The following is a 12,198-nucleotide window of genomic DNA, read 5'->3' as shown; positions in this document are numbered from 1 at the left end:
ACAAGCGGGCAGGAAGAGCTGCCCCAGAAGGGACAGTTTTGCTAAAGAGGCCTACATGGTTGCAGGTGGGCAGCCTTGACAGGTCATGGGAAGGCAGGAAGCTGCTGCCCTGAGGAGGGAGAGAGTAGGAGAAAAGAGGCACCTGCATAGTCACAGGTGGGCAGTGGGAGTGCTGCCCAGAGCCAGTGCAGAGACTGCACTGATATAGTCTTCTGTTTGGGAGGGGTCACTCCTTGTGAGTTGGTTGCTAATTTTGGGTAACTATGTAGAATTTGAAAGGGACCAGAGATTCTACAATGGACTCAATTCTATCTTTACCTTTGGATGCATCCTCTGATACCTGCTTGGATGTTATGCTTTGTAATCTAGGCATCTGGGCCTAAGGATACTAGTCTGAGCCTAAGAATACTAGTTTTCGCAACTGTCTGCTCCTAAGCATCTTGGTTTCCATAGTTGTGTCAATGGCTATGTTAATCTCTTTTACCCCCACCACCTCCTTGTGAGCCAGGTTTCTGGTCTTGTGGCACACCTTCTTTTCAGTTTTTTTCTATTCTTGTCCTCCCTCAAATTCACTATAAAAAGCCAACTGGAAATGAAATGTTAAGGCAGTTTCTTTAGGGTGTTTACCTCCCGTCTTCCAGATTTCTGGCTGTCTGATTAAAGTGCACCTTAAAGACTCAATTCCTATCTCTACTTCATTGGCATTCAGTGGTGACAGGTAGTCTGAACTCTGGTCTTCTGGTTACAATATGAAGGGATAGAAAAACAAGAAAAACATAATCACAAAGAAAAAGGGAATGGAGTTGGGTTGCTGCAGTATAAAGACATACTGTTCCATGAAATCAAGATGAGGTAGCACACTTGTTCCTGATAATCTTGCCAGTTTTACACAAACAACACTTATAAAACTGAACATTAAAGTGCAAGAAGGAAAACAGGTAGCATTGTATTTTTCTTATAAAATTATAGAGGATACTATCAAAAGCAATAGATATTTTTAATTTTAAGGTTATACGCATGACTGAGGTTAGCCTCCTATTTATTGTGCTGAATTATTAACTTTTTTTTTTTTATTTATTTATACAAGCACTGGGTACAGTCAGAAGCGCGGGAGGGTGAGAGAATCCACCAGAGCCAGAGCGGGGAGCAGAGCAGGCAGAAGGACCGAAGTACACTGCTGAGGGGAGCAGCGGGCGGCAGGAGAGTTCTGCACGCCATGTGGGACCCTCCTCTGGTGGCTGGGGAGCAGCCGGGGATCGAACTGGCGCTGAAGAGGCTGCTGGCAGCTTTACAACCCAGCGCTCAACCGCTGCGTCACCGGGGAGGCCCTTAACTTTCTTAATTTCATTCAGTTTATGGAATATACTTTTTTTTAAGATTTATTTTATTTATGGATACAAGAGCTGGGGTACAGGCCAGATATGGGGTGTGTGTGTGTGTGGATTCACGAGAGACAGAGTGTGGAACAGACCAGGCAGACTGACCTAAACACACAGCTGAGGGGAGCAGCGGATGAGACAGGAGAGGTCTGCTGCTCCATGTGGGTTGCTCCCTGGCCAGGGATCGAACTCATGCTGCAGAAGCTGCGGATTGAAGCAGAGGCTGCGGATTGCTGAGATGCTGCGGAGTGCTTCATAGTGCGATGCTTAACCCCTTGCGCCACCAGGGAGGCCCCATACTTTCAAAGTTTCTGTGACTTATAGGTGGTGGTGGGAGATGTATCACAGTAGGGTTTATGGTAACCAGAGCTTAGGGACTCGTTGTAAGGAAGGCAGGAAAGCATCAGATCAAAAGAAAACACAGGAATCCTATGTGTAGTAATTAGCTCAGGCTTCCATGACAAAATGTTATTGACTGGGTAGCTTCAACAACAGAAATTTATTTTCTCATGGATCTGGAGACTAGAAGCCCAAGATTATAATTTTTGGTTTGTTTTCTGTTGAGAGTTCTCCACCTGACTACCTTCTCCTTATCACCTCACATGGCATTTTCTTGGTGCCTGTGCAGGGAGAGATGGAGGTGGCAGTGAGGAGAGAGAGGGGAAGGTGGGGGTTCTCTGTTCTCCCTTCTTACAAAGACACTTATCAGAATAGGCCCCTAACACTATGACCTCACTTAACCTTAATTACTTTCTCAGGGATGCTCATCTCCAAATATAGTCATACCGTGGAATTAAAGCTCCTACATATACATTTGGGGAAGACACAAATGTTATTCATAAAATAGAGAAAAAGGAAAGGGGCTACTAACTGAAGAAAGTAGAAAGGTTTTACTACAATGGAACAATAAATTAGACCCAGCTTCTTGGCAAAGAGGGTCAAAAAGAGAAGTGTAACAGGGAGAATGAATTTAAGTCAGTGGCTAATCTCTTGGCAACTTAGGCCGTATTCCCTCTTATTGTGTGTTTCTGTTTGTTAAAGTAGTTTCAGATATTGACTAGTAAGGGAAGAGAGGGCCTAGAAAATCTGTTGTACCTCATATCACACTTTCGATTTTTTTCTATATAGGAAGCTAATTTCAAAAACTTTTGCCCTTTGGAGCCTCATTGGATGATGTCAGGAAGTAGAAGTTCTGAACTGAGCTGTGTTCATTGCCACTAGAATTAATGATTGGGCTCCTTGAATTGTCAAGGCAGTGTAAGAATAAAAGCAAACAAGTGGGGCCTCCCCGGTGGCGCAGCAGTTGAGCGCTGGGTTGAGAAGCTGCCCACAGCCTCTGCAGCGCCGGTTCGATCCCTGGCCGCCGGGCGAGGGTCCCGCATGGCGCACAGACCTCTCCTGCCGCCCGTTGCTCCCCGGTCCTTCTGCCTGCTCTGCTCCTCGCTCTTGCTCTGGTGAATTCTCTCACCCTCCCGCGCTTCTGACTGTACCCAGTGCTTGTATAAATAAAAAAATCTTAAAAAAAAAAAAGCAAACAAGTGGAAATATCACAAATCCTGCAAGCAGATTGTTTCTAATCGGAGGAGGAGTTGCAAATTCTCTTGCTGGTTAAATTTAAAAACTTACTTTTTACAAAAGTTCTACAGAAAATCATTTATATTGGTTGTTTTGTATACAAATGCATTTAAAATGATTTTCTCCTGAACATTACCATTATTTCAAGGATATCTGATGACAGCTTATTGGTTCCAATAAGTTTATTTTAGAAGCTCTACTATAACACACTGAGTGCAAAGGGTCACAGAATCATTTGAATGATGAATGCATAAATAAATTTTTTAGTTCTTAAGTGGTTTCTGCCTTTCTTGAATCATTTTTTTTTAAGTCATGCCATATTATCTTTAAGTACAAAGATCCTTCTAAGCACATCACCTAGAGATCATTTTATTCACTGCTTATTTATTAGTCTGTCACTCTCTTTGCTCTCCCTTCAGCAATGATGAGGTAAATTTCTTTTCATTGGGCAAGAGAAGTCCTAGATTTGTTGCCTTTGCCAATAATGAAAATATTAGAAAGGCAGATGGCAAAGCTGTTGTGGCTGTCATTTCACAGGAACCACTTCAAAAGAACCAGGATGTTTCTCTTTATTCATGATCACAGCAATTCTTCCCAAGCTATCACCTCCACATCCCATGCACTGTTTACATGTGTCAAACTCCATGATATAATCTCGCTAGTCTCCAAGTCAATTTGAATGGTGTCATTCACCTTGGGGAGGAGATTAGGTTATGGTGGCTGTGAGCATCATCAGTTACCAAGTGAGCGAATCTATTTGTACCCAAAAAGATCTTTCTCACCTTGAACAAATTGTACTTGGCGTACATATTCCCTCAGGGGTAATATGATGAACAGCAAAGCAATACTTAGATGAGATGGAAATTCTCTCCAGTCTTGTTCATGGGGATGCTATCCATAAAAACTACAGGGTAGGTTACATTGCCTTAAATCTTAATGAACCACAGTGGGCAGTTCTTAACTTCATCTCATCTAAGGGGATATTTAAGTCTGTTCATTTAGAAAACGATGAAAGGGAAACATTCTCTCAGTTTCTGGGACTGGTTAGACAGACATGGAGCACACATATACAAACTGGTTGTTGTAACATTCAGTGCTTAGCCTATATACCCTTCAGATGCTTCTTGAGAGGATGAGCTGTGGCTGCAGCATGGGGCACAAAAAATATTTTTCAATTCTTCTTAGCTTGTCTTCTTAGCTTGTCTAACCTTTGAGTTCAACTTGGTTCTTAAATCTACTGTTTTCTCAAAATGGTAGACAGGGAAGAAAGTAAGTCATTCTTGATCATTGAAATCTATTCAAAATGGCAAATTCAAAAATACTAGTATAGTTAGCCAGAAGAAATAAGTATAATATAAACCATTCCTTCATTTATCCTTTTGTTCATTCATAATTTCTGATTTTTACTGAGTACCCTTCTAGGATATTTGTTAGGCTCTGGATGAAATGTGGTCTCTTGGAACTTCCACACTATTAAAGGCAGGTAGATCTGTGGGCCAGCTGCAATCCTAGAGATATGTGCAAATGTTATTGTAGCACTTGTAGAATGCTGCAAATGTTATTGCAGCATTCCTAGATGAGAACATTTGAATTGGTTTCAGGAGAAAGTGAAACATGAGCTGAAAGATGATTAGGAGTGTTATAGGAGAGAGAGAGGGGCATCCCAGAACCCCCAAACCTGCCCACTCTAAATAGGTTTTGCCATCTATCTCATCAAGACAAAACATATAGACCTTTAATGGAAAGAAACTTTAATACAATTAGTGTGCAATACAGAAAAGACAAAAAATATAGTTTCCAAATCAAGCACCCAAAGTTATCCATCCCCTTGTGGGTAAAAGTCCAACCTAACAGGATTGGCCCAAAAGCCTGCCACAAGTCTAAAGCACCTTCCAGCAGGGACCCATAGAAAAGGGTCAGAAAAAGTCAGATAAGTCTGGGAGGAAAAGATCAAAATCAAAACCAAGATAAAAACTGTCATTGTTAACCTCCCCACAGGTTTCTCACCCACATTTGTTTTAACCAGTCCAGGACCAAGAAGCAAGTGCAGTTTCTTCACATATCTCTGCTCTGTGTGTCTCTTCCAGATTTCCTTCTTGCTCTCCATTCTGCTTCCTTTCTTCCCCAGTCTCTTCTCCAGCTTCTTGCTGCTGCTCAGCTACACCTTCCTTTGGGTGGGGCAGGGAACTTGGAACCTCCCCTTTTCCTGGGGACCACTCTTTCCAGGAGGAGAAAGTTACAGGAGAAGCAGAGGGTTCTGGAGGGGACACATAAGTGGTAATAGCTGGTTCAAGGGCAGAGAGGTACAAGTGAGTGATAGCTTGGTGACACATGATGCTGTAGAAGACAATCATGGGTCATTTAATAATGGGAACAAGTTCTGAGAAATGCATCTTTAGGCAATTTCTTCATTGTGCAAACATTACAGAATGTGTTTACATAAAACTAGATGGTTTAGCCTACAATGCACCTAAGCTATATGACATAGCCTCTTGTGACCACCAAAATTCTGTTTATAGAAATGTTAATAACATTTGACTGTATAGAGTGAGAGCAGTGGGAGGCAAGAAGGAAGACAAGGGGTGATTTTGGTCCCCATATTAATTTGGCTCTTTTCTTAAAATCTCCCCTGAAACCTTGAAAAATTAACCTTTGGGTTGGAGTGATCAGAGCTGCTTTTTGAGTGACAGGGCATGTAGGACTGTGGCAAGTTGATTGAGGGTAGGGTGCAAGAACCTATGGTTCCGGGCCTCCCTAGTGGCACAAATGGTTAAGATGCAACCTATGAAGCTGTCCGCAGCCACTGCAACACGAGGCCAGGGAGCAACCCACATGGCGCAGCAGACCTCTCCTGACTCGCCCGCTGCTCTCCTCGGCAGTGTGCTACGGTCAGTCTGCCTGTTCTGTTCCCCGCTCTGTCTCTGGTGAATCCTCTCATCCCAGCTCTTTTTTTCCCCAAAGATTTATTTATTTATGCATACAAGAGCTGGGGTACAGGCCAGAGATGCGGGAGTTGAGATGATTCACCAGAGACAGAGTGGGGAACAGAACAGCCAGATTGACCGAAGCACACTGCTGAGGGGAGCAGCGGGTGAGTCAAGAGAGGTCTGCTGAGCCATGTGGGTTCCTCCCTGGCGGCCGGGGATCAAACTTGTGCTGCAGAGGCTGCGGATTGCTTCATAGTGCAGTGCTTAACCCCTTGCGCCACCAGGGGAGCCCCCTGTACTCCAGCTCTTGTATGCATAAATAAATAAATCTTAAAAAAAAAAAAAGAACCTATGGTTCTGTGATCAAGTTAAAACAATTAAAGTTATCTAGGCCAGCAGTGATGAGTTCCTGAACTAGACTGTTAACTATTTCCCAAAGACATAAAAACAATCTCTTACACAATCCTGGGTCAGATGCTTTAAACAGTTATTCAGAGGAAAGTTGATAATATCTGCTTGCAGGCAAGGCTAGTCAATTTCTTTGTTTCTCGTTAAAAAATACCATGTCAATTCAATTTCGAAGCCATGTAATAAGTTAGAACTCCCTGAGAAAAACAACATCAGATAAGCAGACTTAAATCATCCATACTTATAATAGTCTATGCCTTTTTCACAACACTGTGTAGATTAATCAGAACCAAACACATAAATTTTAATCATAACATGTGTTCTATCAAGTGCCAATGTATTTTCAAGCCTATGCAGGTATAACCATAAGTCATGATGAATGAATGAACTGGAAAGATCAAAGTTATTTGATCTGGTTCTGTGATTTATAATTTCCAAATCAACAGGAATTGAAAATAGCAGGCACCAAACATCCATCTATGCTTGTACCAGGTCATACACTGTAACGCTTTCCAAGTACAAGTTTCCATGGTAAACAGGGCAAGACTTGCCAACACTTCACAGGTTTCCAAAAAGCAGCTATGTCCCTCTTGGGAAAACTTTGTAACTGGAAAAGAAAATCTTTACAGATGAAATCTCCAGCAAAATAAAGTCACAGACTGTATTTCTGGCAGCAGGCCTTTTGCCAAATATCTCATCAACAAGTATGGTGCTGGCAGTGACCTGTCCTATCGTAGAGTTGGTAAAATACTCTTTCCAAACCTTGTTTTCATTTGCTCACAGTTTCCTAGAAAAAAAATCTTACTTTTGAAATTTTCCATGTTTCATCCCAGTCCAAGGGTGACTTAAAAATTTTTTTTTTGAAAGTTGAATTAAATCAAGTGAAATTTGTGAAGTTTAAGTCATTTGGTAGGTTTTATATATATATATATATATATATATATATATATATATATATATAAATATTTCACTGGCAACACCAAAATAATTACATTTTTCTTCACCTCATGACTTTTGGAAGACCCATTTTCTTTTGGTTGTTTCTTTTGTAAGGATTTTTAACCCAATCTAAGTTGTAGAAGCAGGAAACCAGCCATTTTTTTTCAATTTATTCAAATACATTTTTGCCCATGAAGAATAACAAATTAAGACTTTCTGTATTAAATTCACTAGCTCCTTTAAAAAAATAAAACTGAGTGTCTATATATATATATGTATTTGATAGAAAAAAGATAATTGAAGTAGTGAGTACCTCCCTGTTGGTGCATGGGTTAAAGCCACCTTTTCTGCTCTCCACTGTCTCTGGTGAATCTTTTCACACACCCCTGCCCCTGCCACACACACACCTCTAGCTTACATCCCAGTTCTTGTATGCATAAATAAATAATAAATCTTTAAAAAATAAAAAAAGTAGTGAGTTTTAATTCAATTAAATTTGACAAATCTAAGTACCAGGCACTAAGTGAGTTCTTAGTGTTTGAGTAGTTAAAGGTGAATAGGTCAAGTCCTGTCTTCAAAGAATGTATTATTTGGTCATGAAGATAAGAATAATAAAATGGCAATAAAATAATGTAGAATACAGTTAATTTAAAGCAGAAGTACTGTGTTGATAAAGTTTCTACTATAGATGGAACAAAAAAGTGTCCTTGTGTTTTTGCTCTAATTTTGGCAGCCCAGACTGAGTGGGGAAATATAGGAAAGGGAACAAGGAATTTTTGCAACTCAGAAATAACCTTGGAAATAGTAAAGGACCTGTTTTGCTCCTAAGAAGAAGTTCACATTTGAGGTTTTATTTATTTTTTTTAAAGAACTGGGGTGTAGGCCAGAGGTGTGGGCGTGTTACAGGGCAGGGAGAGGGGCACCCCAGAACTGACAAGGAGACACATGGAGCAGAGAGACATGTGAAGAAGCTGAGCTTGCTTCTTGGTCCTGGACTGGTTAGAATAGATGTGGGTGAGAGACCCGTGGGGAAGTTAACAATGGCAGCTTTTAACTTGGTTTTGATTTTACTCTTTTCCTCCCAGACTTGTCTGGTTATTTCTTGGGTCCTTGGGTCCTTTTCTATGGGTTCCTGCTGGAAGGTGCTTTAGACTTGTATCAGGTTTTTGGGCCTTACTTTGGGCCAATCCTGTTTGGCTGGACTTTTCCCCACACGGGGAGGGTAACTTTCAGTACTTAATTTAAAAACTATATTTTTAGTCTTTTCTGTGTTGTTCCTTTCCATCAAAGGTCTTATATATTTTGTCTTGATGTGGGGGATGACAGAACCTATTTAGAGGGGACAGGTTTGGGGGCTCCGGGGTATCCCCTCCTTCCCCTGTAAGAGGGGTATGAGAGGATTCACCAGAGACAGAGCAGGGAGCAGAACAAATGGCTCTACTGAAATACACTGCTAAAGGGAGCAGTGGGTGAGACAAGAGAGGTCTGCTGCGCCACAAGGGTTAGCTCTTTGGCTGGGGATTGAACTCATGCCGCAGTGGCTGGCTATAGCTTGATAGCACTTAGAGAGACTTTAACGCCAGTGCCACCAGGGAAGACCCTGAGGTTTTATTTTTTTAACCCAGAGGTAGAAGCTAAGTGATACAGGGCTACAGAAATAGGAGAAATTAAAGTTGATTATTGAAAGAGAAGAAGAGTTTACTCTGGGTTTGGAAGGATTGAGGGTGGGCAAGATAAGTGAATTGGAAAGGTCATATCAAATTAGAAATTAGTGTGAATGGGCCTCCCCTGGTGGCGCAGGGGTTGAGCGCTGGGCTGTGAGGCTGCCCGCAGCCTCTGCAGCTCTGGTTCATTCCCTGGCCCCAGGAGAGGGTCCCACCAAAAAAAAAAAAAAAAAAAAAGGAAATTAGTGTGAACACAGTCAAGGTTAGAGATCGGATTAGTCAAAGTGATAAAGAGTAGAAATTAAAATTAGGGGAAATTGAAAAGCTAGGCTCAGAGTTACTCAATGGATCTGCTATTAGTATTCATGGGGTATGTTCCTTTGTAATCTCAGGGAGTGTGGCTGCCTAGTCCCAGCCTTCCAAAAGCCACTAGAACTCCCCTATCATTTTGACAACTGCAACGATACCACCACCATTTCCAAACATCACCTTTGGGAGAGAGTATTGCCTCAATAGAAAATGAGTAAAGGCATCTTAGTCACTAAGTTTTGGAGTAGGATTTAGTTCTGCAGGTGATGAGGGGCTACTAAATGGTTCTGACAGAGTGAGGGCATGATCAGACTTGGAATTCAGATCAATGATGTCTGGAGAGTGAACCTGAGGAGGGAAAAATTGGGAAGCAGGATAATCAACTCAGTCTGTTGCAATAGTCTAGAAAGAGTCAATGTGAACTCAAACCAGACAATTTCATCACGTTTATGACTGAAAACATTAATAGATATCATCTTCACCTTATTTACTTATTTATTCAAAGATCTTCCTCTCTTCTCTGTAACTCCGTAGTACTGTATTGCAGAACTCTTTGTGCTTTAGCTGCTTTCTTGTTTTTTTCCTTCCCCCAAATTAATATCATATGACAAATCCAGTATTACAAAAACAAGATTTTTAGAGGGTGATCATAACACCCTTTCTACAACACACTTTCTAATTATAGAATAAACACACAGGGGATGGAAAGCTCTATTTAAGAAACAAGACAAACAGAATGCTGTTTCTCTGGTTCCTTTTAGATAGAGTTTGGACTCTTTCACCTCTTGACTGCTTTTTTCCTCTCTTTTTTTGAAGGAAGGCTCTGTTGACTGTAGATTGAATAGTTTTGAATCCCAGATGTCAGTGCGGGGGAAACTCAAAGTGGCTAGGCAGATGGAATCTGTCAGAAGCACCACCAGTGGCCAAAACAGAAGACGGTGCCCAAGGCAAGGGAGGCAGTGCCTCTCTGATGTGTGCAGGAAATCCTGGAGACTGGTGGTGAAGGGCAGGGGCGGTGGCTGCCCTCCCAGGGCCCCAGTCTGTACGTATCAAAAGGGTATCCCGACTCAATACAGCAGCTGTGGTTGCATCTTGTAATGTGTCCTTCTCTCCCCACTACTAAAATATGCTGCCTTCTGGTTTCCTCAAAGAACTTTGGAAGGGACTAAACTGACAGAAGATCAACCACAGTAATGTTATACTTAAATTTTCTTTCAAAAAATCCTTCAGGAAATTTTCAGGTGTTTTTTTTTTTTTTTAATTTGAAACAAAATGGGATTTCGAGTACAATAAGCAGCTGAAAATTTGCACTGTATTTTCATAGAAGCCCAAGGCCATGATATCACAAATTCAATTTCGATGCTATCTCCTAGTGAGATACTCAGTCTCCAAACCTCAACCTTTCAGCTAGGTTCCCACTGGGGTTTTTAAAACTGGCTTGGATCCCCACTCATATTTTCTGGAGCTGTATTTGCTTTAGGTTAACTTGTATAAAAATGATACTTCCTTTTCATTGAAGCATATATTGAAAAAATCATAGCAATGTTTCAAACTTTCTTGGCACTTAAGGTTACAAAGCATCTACCCACCACCTCCCCCCCACCCCCGCCCCGCCCATATATATTGGCTTGTTAACTCTTCTAAAGCTTAGAGGTTTAAGGGACTTACCCAAAGTGAGAGAATGGAAGATCCAGAACTTAAGTCCAGGTCCTTTGACTTCAGGTCCATGCTATTGCCTCTCCAACTTATTATTCAGTGATGCCCTAAACCCATGGTGGGGAAGGCCAGAGAATTCTGAGTGGTAAGTATTCCAGGTCTCACCTAAAGTCTGTTGCTTCAAGTAATGAGGATCAGTTCCACTGGCAGTTTTCTGCTCTGTCTTGTTAGAATTGGTATTGATGGCACCAGCTTTTGTGGATCATGGCCCTCAGTGATGGGATACAGCGGCCCAGTTCTTGGTGACTATTCTCTTCTCTATTCCTGCATCTAGGGACTCCCTGCGGCATTTTCTACTGGCCACAATTACTCCCATTTGCTCCTGTCAACAGCTCTTGAAAGGTCCTCTGGGTCATTCCTGAGTCTCTGGCTTCCTGGAGTAGCTCATTGGCAGGCAGACAGTGCAGCCTCACAACTCAGCACCACCTCTAAGGACTCACTTAGAGCTCTGCTGCTTCACAGCTCTTTTCCAAACTCTTCGAATTGGCACCCAAAGTGACTTAGGGGAAGAAAACTATGTAGGGGCCCCATCACATCATGTGCGGGGTAGATTGTCTGCAAGTTCTTTGCTTCAAGCATTTTCACTGCATAAATAATTGGTGGTGAGGCAATTTTGCTGTGGCCATTTTGCTGTGGCAATATTGCAGTGGATAGTTTAGTTGGAGAATTTGGTTTCAACTGCACAGTGCTTCCATTTTTGCATGATATAAATCTTAGTCTTCAGAATATAGTAGACATTGCCTGTCTTAAAATAGTGGATGATAAAAAACTATATATTGACTTGATAGAAAAACTTATTAAAAGTGTGAAAAAAGAGTGTAAAGCCAGATTGCATACTAGACTAGAAAACGACAGTTTATCAGTTTGCAATTCCTTCAGTGAGCACAGTCATCTCTTCTACCTTTCAAAACCAAAAGTCTACCAAGATAAGGCAAATATAAATGAGCTTCGAGAGCACTAATGATCAACTCTTTAGCTTCCTTAGATACAACAGCATGCTCTCAAATGCCACCTTTACCAAACTGATGCAGTATTAGGATTTGAAGGCAAAAGAAGAATCAAATTCCTTCTATCCCCCCAAAGGAATGATTATGTTATTCCCAATGAGTCCAAGTTTATTGAATTGGTGAGGTGTTTTTTTTTTCTTTTTGGATAGTGGAGAATCAATTTTTCAAGATTCATTATGTTTCATTAAGTTAATGCTCCGCCTTTATTTTTTGCGATCGTATTTTTTTTTTTTTTTTAAGGGCAAAATTGCTTTACGGCCAAAAAGCTGTGTGT

Source organism: Talpa europaea, assembly GCF_964194135.1.
Source record: "Talpa europaea genome assembly, chromosome: 12".
NCBI lineage: Eukaryota > Metazoa > Chordata > Mammalia > Eulipotyphla > Talpidae > Talpa > Talpa europaea.
Note: the sequence above shows the minus strand (reverse complement) of the source record.